Source organism: Myotis davidii, unplaced genomic scaffold (assembly GCF_000327345.1).
Source record: "Myotis davidii unplaced genomic scaffold, ASM32734v1 scaffold536, whole genome shotgun sequence".
In the NCBI taxonomy this organism is placed as follows: Eukaryota; Metazoa; Chordata; class Mammalia; order Chiroptera; family Vespertilionidae; genus Myotis; species Myotis davidii.
The window spans coordinates 978,585-989,437 of NW_006287679.1; the positions used below are offsets into that span (position 1 = coordinate 978,585).

The 10,853-nt window shown below is 49.5% G+C and overlaps 1 protein-coding gene across 3 annotated transcripts in view; it reads left to right on the forward strand.

Moving 5' to 3' along the window:
* EIF4E3 (eukaryotic translation initiation factor 4E family member 3) overlaps positions 1-10,853 on the forward strand; it is a 32,499-nt gene that overhangs the window by 7,257 nt on the left and 14,389 nt on the right. For 2 of the 3 annotated variants that reach the window (XM_015561166.1, XM_015561167.1), the window contains exon 3: positions 10,599-10,671. The gene's annotated coding sequence lies outside the window, so the exon portion shown is untranslated. Of the gene's footprint in view, positions 1-4,374; positions 4,379-10,598; positions 10,672-10,853 lie in introns of all 3 variants that reach the window. The other variant, XM_015561168.1, reaches the window with a different exon arrangement.

Sequence of the window (10,853 nt, forward strand, 5' to 3'; positions counted from 1 at the left end):
CCGCCCGCCCGCCCGCAGGGGCTGGGGACCGCGGGGGGCCGCGCTCACCTTGGCCGTGACGCGGTGGCCGCTCTCTCCGAAATCCCCCCTGTGCGCGCGTGGGTGAGCGCCCCCCGCAGCCTCGGTTCTGCCTCCCGTGCTGAATGCTACGCAGTGAATTGTGTGTTCACTTTTCATCCGTCTCGATCCCTCTGTTAAGGGCCACAAAGCGGGGACTTTGTTTTTGACACTTGCTGTATCACAACACCTAGAACTGTGCCTGGCGCACAGTAGGAGCAGAACTTGTAGACAAGGGAGTAAATGGGCGCATGCAGAGCCCTTTCCGTACCTCCCAGCGAGCGTGCCCGCCTGACACCCAGGGCTGCCCAGGAGCGTAGGAACGCGCTGAGGCGTCTGCAGTGGTGAATGTCAGGAGGAAGTGGTGTGACATCCTCTGACATTGACTCACTGCACACACACCTGGTTTCATCAGTGGAAGGCCTTGTGTAAAATGCCCGCAAGACTTTTTAAAGGTGAAATTCGCCTTTTTGAGGAGGACAGACTCATTCTTCTCTTCCTATGGACTTAGCACCACCGCAGGAACTGACATCCGACCCGTTGTCTTTTCTGGCGCTCAAAGAAGAAGTTGGGGGTAGGGGCGGTACGAGGCTTTTTTTTTTCTTCAAAATATTTTCACTTTCATTATGAGATGCTAAGAGCATTTCATTGTCATAAGGAGAGTTTTTAGCCAACTATCAAAATGAAACCATGTGTGTCTTTGTTTTCAAGAGTGTGCTGTAACCACTTGTTAACAGGTATCTGTTTCCAAGGCGTTAAACCTGGACCCCAGGTTTAAATTGTGAATACTGTTGACTGGGGGGGAGGGGGGGGCGGGGAGGCGCAGTATCAAGAGAGTTTCTCTTTAAACAGGTCAAAAATCAGTCTACTTACAAGAGTAACATTTTTAAGAATGGTCTAAGATAATACTACATAGCACACAACTTTTAAAGAATATTTTGTATCTTTTTAAAAAATTTTTTATTGATTTCAGAGAAGAAGGGAGAGGGAGAGAGAGAGAGGAAAAAAAAACACCAATGATGAGAGAAAACCATTGATCGGCTGCCTCCTGCACGCCCCACACTGGGGATCGAGCCCGCAAGCCGGGCATGTGCCCTGACCTGGAATCAAACCATGACCTCCTGGTTCATAGGTCAACACTCAACCACTGAGCCACCCGGGTAGGGCTATTTTTGTATCTTTTTAAGATAAGAACATGGTAACTTCAGTAAAGACAAACTATTGCTTTCCTATTATGTACTTGTAGATTTTTGTTCTCTGAAAGCCGGAAGTGAAATGTACTGTTACTGTCACATGGCAATCTTTAAAAGAAGTGGCTCTATTAGTTTAGAGATTATAATCAGCTCCAGCACTGCTCACATGAATTCATTTCCCCGGCCGGCCATCCCGTGACTTTCTCCACTTCTTTGGGAGCCCATTGCCTGTATGTAGGCGGCCCCTTCCTCTTGGGGGTATGAGCACATTGAGTTCTAGGGGTTCATTTATCACTTTTCCCCAGAGAAACAATTCTGGAGAGAGTGGGGAAGTCCTTAGCTGATATCTGCCATCAGAGGCATCATCCACGGGCCTCCCTCCCATGGCTTCAGACTCCCCTTTGTCACCTGCCTCCCGGCCTGTCCTACCATCCAGCGCTGTGTGATGAGGACGAGAGAGAAGCCTCCCTTTAATACATCCACAGGCTGTTCTGAGGATAAATGAGAGCCATGGGTGTAAAACACCAGCACGTAAGTGCTTAATAAAGGTTAGCTCCTAACATTGATATTTCATGCTCCCAAACTACAGCCCCTCCCCCCCTCCCCTCACACACCCACCCACAGCCCCTGGAGCAGCTTACCTGAACTCAGTGTTCGAGGCCAGCAACCCCCTCGTCCCTTGAGAATGAACTGGAGAGCCGCTCAGTGGACGTACTTGCATTTCCAGTAGTAAATTCCAGTGTGGCCCTATTTGTGTTGTTGTGTGGGTGTTTTCAGGTAGACTGTAGCTAAGGATTTCAGCATTTGGGAGGTAATTTTGTTTGAGGGTATAGCTATAGCCTGAAGAGTTTTCCTTCCATTTTCTGGATATTTAAAACCCTGCACTTTCTTGATTCTTAGAGGCCACTCTTAGTTGTGTGTCTCTGCTTTGTTTTCATCTCGTGGTTACCCCTTTCCTCTGCGTTTTATCCACGGTCCTTAGTCCTCTTCTTGTCTCTATCCACACAGTGAGCTCTTCCAGCCACAGGGCATTGTGCACTGTGATTCCCCGAACTGGGCACTGCTGTGTCTGTGTGGCGTCTCACACACAGCCCAGCCGTGTGTGCCCGGCCACCTTCCATCTCTCCATCTCAGATCACAGCACTTAACAGAGCCCCTTCGTTACACCTGTCCCACCCAGAAATCTTGGAGTTATCTGTGACTCTCTGCTTCCTTCCCCTTTCTCCTCTCTCCTGTCTTTCTCCGGACCCTCTACATCAGTGGTTCTCAACCTTGCCTGCACATTAGAATCACCTGGGAATCTTTTCAAAATCCTGATTTCTGGGCCTCATCCTCCGGAAATTGTTTCTTTGTTACTAATGTTGTGGCCCCACCCAATAACAAAGAAACAAAATTTCCGTAGGGTGAGGCCCAGAAATCAGGATTTTAAAAAGATTCCCAGGTGATTCTAATGTGTAGCTAAGGTTGAGAACCACTGCTCTACATCATTTTCAACAAATGCTATTGATTCTACCATTAAAGTGTATTCAGAATTCAATTCATTGTCACCACCTGTATCCTAGACTTTAGGCCACACCAGCTCTCTCACCTGGATGAATGCAAGAGTCTCCTAACTGCTCTCCTTACTGCTGCTCTTGCCCCTGCAGCCCATTCCCATCACAGCAGCCAGAGTGGCCCCTCTAATACCTCAGTTCAGGCTTGCTGCTTTTCTGCTCTGTTTCACTCAGAGCAAAAGCTAAAGTGCTTGTAACAGCCCATGGGATTCTGCAGCATTTCCCCTCCCCCACCCCCCGCCCCGAAACCTTTGTCCCTTGGTCTCCCTGTCACTCTCCCTCCTGCCTACACCCTTGTGGCTCACTGGCCCCTTCTTTCTCCATTATCCCAAGCATGGTCCTTTGCCACCCAGGTCCCCTGCCGTCCTCCCTGTCATCACAATGCAGCCTGCTGACCAGGAATCTTCCCTCAGGCATCCGAGAGCGCCTGCGCTTTTTTTCTTTTTCTGGTTCCTGCTCAGATGCCACCTTCTCAGGGCGGCCATTCCTGAGCCCTGATACACAGTGGCACGCACCTCCAGACACACTCCCCGCCCTTTTGCTCCCTGGGGTTAGCCCCCTTGGCCCGTCCTCTCTCCTTAGAATGTGCTTCCCAGGGTCTCTCCCCACACTCTGACCAGCGTCCGGCACAGGTGGCCACACCAAATACCTAGGGCAGTGATGGCGAACCTTTTGAGCTCGGCATGTTAGCATTTTGAAAAACCCTAACAACTCTGGTGCCGTGTCACATATTGAAATTTTTTGATATGTTTGATATTTTATATATTTAAATGCCATTTAACAAAGAAAAATCAACCAAAGAAATGAGTTCATGTGTCATAGGTTTGCCATCACTGACCTAGGGCCTTGTTGAATTCCACCCGCGGTGGCTTACCCTTTCCCACCGCAGTCACTCCACTCAGCCATTATTTCTTCACGTGCAGTCTCTTACCCTGACCTCCCAGTCACCGAATCACCAGCTGTGCTTGTTAAAATGCAGGCTCCCCACCCTGCCCACTTAGTGAGACCTCTGGGGTGGGGTGTGCATTTGTAACAAATTTTCAAAACTCAGAATTACTGCTCTGTTTATTGACAAGGTTAATTGGGCATCTGACCCACTGCTCTAGGTGCTAAGAATGCACAGATGATGACAGCATTGACCTGGGCCACCCAGGAGGGGTGTCTCGCATGCTGGATGCTCCCACAGATCCGTGAGGAGCCCAGCGCAGTGCCGAGTTCTAGAGGGACCCACCTTTCAGGTGTGATGCTTTCAAATACATTCGAGTTGTGTGCTCCACGCGGATAAACCTGATCCGTGGAGGTGGGGGCTTGGCAAAGATGATCCCCAATTGTCCTTGTTCATAGAATGGCCCGGGGGACTAGGCGAGGCAGGAGACTGCATGGGAGACCACAGCTGATGGGTAGTGGCTGGCTTCTCAGCTACTCCTGTTCTTTCCCCCCCAATTCTTGCCTCTGAAATGACAGGCCCTTTTAAGGCCCAGGAGTTTATTTTGTGTAGGGGACGACGGGGCTCTGGCCCTGGTGAGGGCTCGTAGCCTGTCCAGCTGTGGGTCAGTGGCTGCTTTCTGCAGACAGGCCTGTGGTCGTTAAACATCCTCTCCCAGGAAAGTTACTCGTTCCTACCAGCACTGTCTGTTCAAAAGTATACTTTCCCTTTTTAATATTAGAGACGCACTTTCCTTATTTTCAAACTAAGACAGCTGGCAAGACTTTAGGGACCTGACAGGATGACAGTGGAAACTTGGCCTTGCGTGATTCTGTTGTCATAACTCTAACCAGCCGCCCTCTTCCACCCACCCTCCATGCGCTGGGGGAGTAAGTGTGTATCAAGCTCAAAAGAGTCACAGTTGCTACTGTCGAGGAGCTTGTAGGCTAGGGATGACAATAGCAGGGGAAAATAAGAAATGCAGAAATAAAGCATTCAGGTCGTGTAGATAGTTTCAACGGATGCATTATTCAATGCTAATAAGACGCCCTGAGTCATGTTTGCATGTGGCTCTTTCTCAACCAGCAGGCTGCTGTAACCACAAGCCACAGCTCTGTCTAAAATGCGATTAAAATGAAATCTGTCAAAAAGTGACTTAAAGGAATGAGTGCTCTCAACGGGACGTTGTTCATCACATACCTGAGTTTTCCCTCTGACAGCTGAGCCTGATGTTAACAAAGTCAACAGGAAGACGGACTTTGAGGAGACATCCCTGGCTTTGTAGTTTCCCCTTAATGTTCTCTTCACGGAAATGAGATGATCTCTCAAATTAGGTGGAGTCTTGTCATTATTCATTTTCTCATGCAGCATTTTCTGTGCATGTTCACTGGATGTGTGTCTCCATTAGTTGGACTATGGAACCAGGTATAAAGCTGAAACGTCTTTCTCACTTTAACCAGTTAATATTAACTACACTTCCTCAGTGTGCTGGGGGGCACTAGCGGGGCCATCTCCACCCCTTTGTTTTCCTGTCTTTCTGCTGCAGCCCATCAGTAGCTGTTGATTGGTCAGTTATCTTCTTCTCATGTCCAGCCCCAGGAAACGACCTGCAGATGTCTTCTTCCTGAGCTGCACACCTTGCAGCACATGCTGGGGAGGCATTATTGCCAGGGACTCTGGCAGCATCTCACCCTGCCCTGCACCTCTGCTTCTGCCCCCTGGGGACTAGATGGGTGGTGGGAGAGGCGAGGACAACAGGCAAGAGCAGGGGGTGGGCCCAAGAAGGGGGAATATAACTTAAGGTGGGGCGAGAGAGGTATTTGTGATCCCACGTTCTGTATGTGACTGCCCATGCTGACAGTGACTGCTTGGTTTTCACCGAGAGGCGTCCTCACCAAGCCAGGCAGACCAGAGAAAGGACCCAGGTCTGCCGAGAGACAGGCTCACTAAGCCTTAATTTCCTGATCTATAAAGTGAGGATAATAATATCAACTTGGCAGGATTGCTGTAAAGGCTTGAAATAATACATGTAAAACCCTTTCATATCGCATATGCTCAACAAAAGGAAGCCATTAGCACAATAATACCATTAAATCAGAGACAACTCCTGGAGAAACAGTTCAAACTCCTCACCTGCTCATCAGGGCAGCCTCAGCCCCCGCTGAGCACAGGGAGGGGGCACAGAGCTCCATGTGTGAAAACAGGTCCTGATTCCCCAGCTGTGGTTTTCACCAGCTCTGCCTATATCTCCCACGAATGCTCCAAGTCTATGTGTCTATTCCTCTCAGCTGTTTCCCCTGCTGCCCCTGTCCCAGGCAGATTAAAGAGGATTTAAACATTGTTCCTTTGCCTTCGAGAGTAGGGGATTCAGAGAGCAGACAGCCAGTTCTAAACTCTGCGGGGACAAGGGCTCTTTCTGCTCCCTCAGCTGGGAGGTGTGCAGTGAATCTGTTGACTGAATAAATGGTAAATCCTCTGAAACTTCTCAGCCTTGACTCCATGGCGTTCGGGACTAATGCTTCCGTGTTGCGGGCTGGCGTGTGCACTGCAGGAGGCTCAGCAGCAGCCTGGCCTCCAGCTATGAGGCCAGCAGCACCCCATTCAGTCGCGATGACTGTCTGTGGCTGTGCCAGTGTCCCCTGGGCCACACCACAGAGGAGCATTCTTGGCCAGTAGAGAGAGGGTTCAGTTAGGGTTCTCTTGGAAGGTTTGAAATAAAAAGACCTTTAAAAGATAGGAGAATAGGTCTGGCCAGTTTTCTCATTGATTAGAGTGTTGCCCTCGGACTGAAGGGTCACATGTTTGATCCCCGTCAAGGGCACATACTTGGTTGCAGGCTCGATCCTCAGCCCTGGTCAGGGCATGTGCAGGAGGCAACCAATCCATGTGTCTTCAGTGTGCTGGGTGGGCACTAGCCAGATGTTTCTTACATCGATATGTCTCTCTGTGTCTCTCCACCTCCCTTCCACTCTCCTAAAACAAATGGAAACAAGATCCTCAGGTGAGGATTGACAACAAAGAAGATAGAATGCAGTGTACGTGTGGTGCAAGTACAGCTGTTTGTTTAACGGACATCCACACAGACAGGGACCGTCCAGGTGCTACACTATCTGCTGGCATAAGAGGGAAGAGCAGGTGTGGCTCGGCTGCCAGGGCTGCAGCTCTGCCCTCAGCCACCTGCACTGCCGCCTGAAGAGCCAGGAAGCATAGAGATCCAGCTGTGGGTCCACATTGAACCAGCAAGTCCAGCACACACTGGTCTGTTCACAAGGCGGCGTCACTTAGAAACCTGCTTTGTTTGCCCCTTTAACGTCATTCTGTGGCTCTGGCCCGCCTTGCCCTTGAAGAGGTCCGAGGTTCAGATATGAGATTAGGCACATGGGCACTTGGCAGTGACTCTCGGAATCAGCTGTGGCGCACAGAGGAATGCACGCTGTGCACAAGCCAAGCCAGACACCTACCATCGAAGCTCCGACAACTCCGTCCTGTTACTTTGATGCCTGGATAGTCATAAAACTACAGCAGTTGTGAAGAGCCTTCCATCAGAATCCAGAAATTAGAAAAATTAGTTTCCGTAGAACCTGACATCTTTCAAACATCGATGGGCCAGCATCAGGAGACATTGATCGGAATGGGGCTGTTGTGGAGCAGGAGCCTGCTGGTGTCAGTGCGGCCCCCACCCCCACCCCCTCCGCTGGGAAGACGACGCTAAGGAAGTTATATGGACACAACCTCGTATTAAAAATGGGATCCAGCCCTGGCTGGTTTGGCTCAGTGGGTAGAGTGTCAGCCTGTGGACTGAAGGGTCCCAGGTTCGATTCCAATCAAGGGCACATGCCCAGGTTGTGGGCTCGATCTCCAGTAGGGAGGCAGCCGATCGATGATTCTCTCTCATCATTGATGTTTCTATCTCTCCCTCTCCCTCCCTCTCTGAAATCAATAAAAATGTATTTTAAAAAAATGGGATTCAGCAAAGACTGTGGCCTGAATGAGAACACACCTAGAGTCAGTTGCAAAATCCCCTTAAAAATGTAAGTAGGGCTTGACTGTAAAGTCAGGGGTATAGAGCAGGAAATCTCAGATGGGTCACCTGTATTCTGATTAGGTTTCTGTGGCCTCAGGCACGTTACCAAACCTCCCTAAATTCTGGCTTGCTCACCTGTACAATAGTAAGAAATAATATTGACAGCTATGTAAGTAGGCTCGCAAGGACTCGCTGCCATAGTGCATTCATTTCGTACACACCAGCTGCTGGGGTTGTTGTTTTAAACACCGAGCAGCACTGCCTAGTCCTTGTTTCATTCTAGAGCAGCCGTGGGCAAACTACGGCCCGCGGGCCGGATCCGGCCGTTTGAAATGAATAAAACTAAAAAAAAAAAGACTGTACCCTTTTATGTAATGATGTTTACTTTGAATTTATATTAGTTCACACAAACACTCCATCCATGCTTTTGTTCCAGCCCTCTGGTCCAGTTTAAGAACCCATTGTGGCCCTCGAGTCAAAAAGTTTGCCCACCCCTGCTCTAGAGCTCTTTTATAGACTGGAAACTAGATTTCTTCAAAAAAATTAGAAGAAAAAAAATGTCTTCAAAAATGTGAAACTGAGGGGACCTAAGTGACTTTGTATGACGATCTCCTGCGTGAGAGTGTGAGCGGCAGGTCGCCAGTGAACTGCCTTCTAGGTTAGAAGGCGGGTCGGGTCCTCACAGTGTGTCTGCTGCAATTGGCGTAATGCTATGAGGTGAACATTCAAATTATTCTCATCTAAACCATTATAAATTGTGGTGGAACTTTAAAAATTAGTAAAAATTTGAAATATGTAATTTTAAAATGAAAAAATAGAAAGTCCATTTACTTCCTTTGGACCCCAACCCCTCTCCCGACAGGGAGTCCTGCACGCGTGCATCCTCTGCTGTGGGGGGCGGCGGGCGGGGGACCAGCTAAACTTTTCAAAGGGAAAAAGTGCCAGGAGATTTTCATATAAAATCAATAAAATGTTCACGTGCATATCTCTTCAGAAAAAAAAATCAAGGTTTTTTAAAAAGGCCCCTCCCGCCGCCACTGTTTTCATAATCTTAGCCAACAACAGTGTAAAGGCCTGCATTAAACACAAATCAATATTTGTCCAAGTCAGCCCTCACCCCCACCCGCCCATGTGAGAGAAATCGCCCCGCTCGCAGCTTACTTAGGCTTTAGGACAGGCAGCAACATGCAGTCATGGTGGTCATTGTGGATTTGCTTTTTCAAAAATAGTGTCCAGCGTCTTTATGAAACTAGAAATGAGCTGTGCACCCAGCGCTGCAGAGAAGTCTATCGGACTTTACCTGCTCAGCAAGGATCCCTGTTTGCCCTCAAACTGATCTTTAATTGCTTACTTAGCGACCTCCAGGCCAGGGCGCTGATTTCAGAAATGTGTCTCTGGCATTCAGGTTCGACACCCAGGGATCATTCATTGGTCCATAGTTACCGAATGTCACCTGTAGAACCCTGACACGCCTCGTGTCCCCCCATAGAACCAGGCACCTGGGCCTGGCCCTTGCTCGGCCCTCCCTCACCTGAGCTATGAGTTTTATGCACATCCCAGTGTCAGTGCCTGACGACCATCCCGGGCAGCAATCACCATCCGGGGGTCCACAGACCACTGATGGTCCGTGAGGTCCGAAAGGTTGGCGATGGGTGATCCACGGAGCTCGCCTTCTTAAGGACCCGGGTCTGCCTCTGAGGGTCGGTAAAGAGCGTCCCTTTCATCGATCCCTGTGGGTCAGCCACAAGCCAGCACGCGCCCTCAGCACACCTCTGTCTGGCCAGTGGACAGACATGGTGCTGGGAAGCATTATTTTGAGTGTGAATTCTCACCTTAGGTCTGATGTGGCGGGCACATCATTTTTGAGCAAAAACTGCTGATTCCATGTAGGGAGAAAGAAAGCGTGCATGTCACAGAGTTTTCTAAGGAGTGATGATATCATGTCATGTTACCCGTCCCAGGCAGCTGCCTGGCTTTCTACTGAATAAACCGTAGTATGTTGCCATCTAGTGGAACATGGGCAAATGGAAGATTAACGTATTCCGACCACAGAGATCGCAGAGGTAATTCAATCAGCCACGGAAATTAACTGACTTTCCCAAAGGCAAGTGTTTTGACACACATGCAAGTCCCTGGGTCACAAAGGTGACCTTGGTCATATGTGTCCTCCGCGCACAGACGCCTGCCTCAAGTTCACATTTGCCATGGAGACTACAGGCTTCACACAGGGAACCGGTCAGGACCCTGCATTGTCATGGTCACCTGGGCATAGGCACATTTTCTTGTCCAAAGTCTTAGGCAAAAGGCTTGGTCATTACAAGGTTATTTTAGGGTTTTTTAAAATGTGATTTTGAGGTTTCCAATACCTTTCTTAGATACATTTCAGGTTTTTTCTACTAAATTCCCACAGAATGAGTAAGTTTATTTTTAGAAAAGCAAACCCATGACTTCAGAAAGTAGGAATTTCACATCTTAAATTGTAAATAGGTCCCAGGAATGTGAGTCAGAGGGTCTAGCCCAGGGGTGGGCAAACTTTTTGACTCGAGGGCCACAATGGGTTCTTAAACTGGACCGGAGGGCCGGAACAAAAGCATGGATGGAGTGTTTGTGTGAACTAATATAAATTCAAAGTAAACATCATTACATAACAGGGTACGGTCTTTTTTTTTTTTTTTTTTTTTTTTGTTTGTTTTTTTCCTTTTCAAACGGGCCGGACCCGGCCCGCGGGCCGTAGTTTGCCCACGGCTGGTCTAGCCCGACTTGCCTGATGCCTGCAGGCTCCTGTGGACTGGTGCACGCACACTGACTGCTCGCTGCTGTCTCTGCCCTTTTGTTTGTTCACTTAGATCTCTCCCTGGGGCCACAGCAGCCGAGTGCGCATCAAACCTGAAGAAAATCTACACGGTACAGACGGTGCAGGTAAGTCCAAGCAGGAGCACACCCCATGTGGTTCATGCGGGACGCTGAGTCGTGCATCCTGACTGCCCTGGGCCCCGCGGTTCTGCCCGGGCTCTCGTCCACACCGTGCTGGCCCCGCGGTTCTGCCCGGGCTCTCGTCCACACCGTGCTGGCCCCGCGGTTCTGCCCGGCCTCTCCTCCCC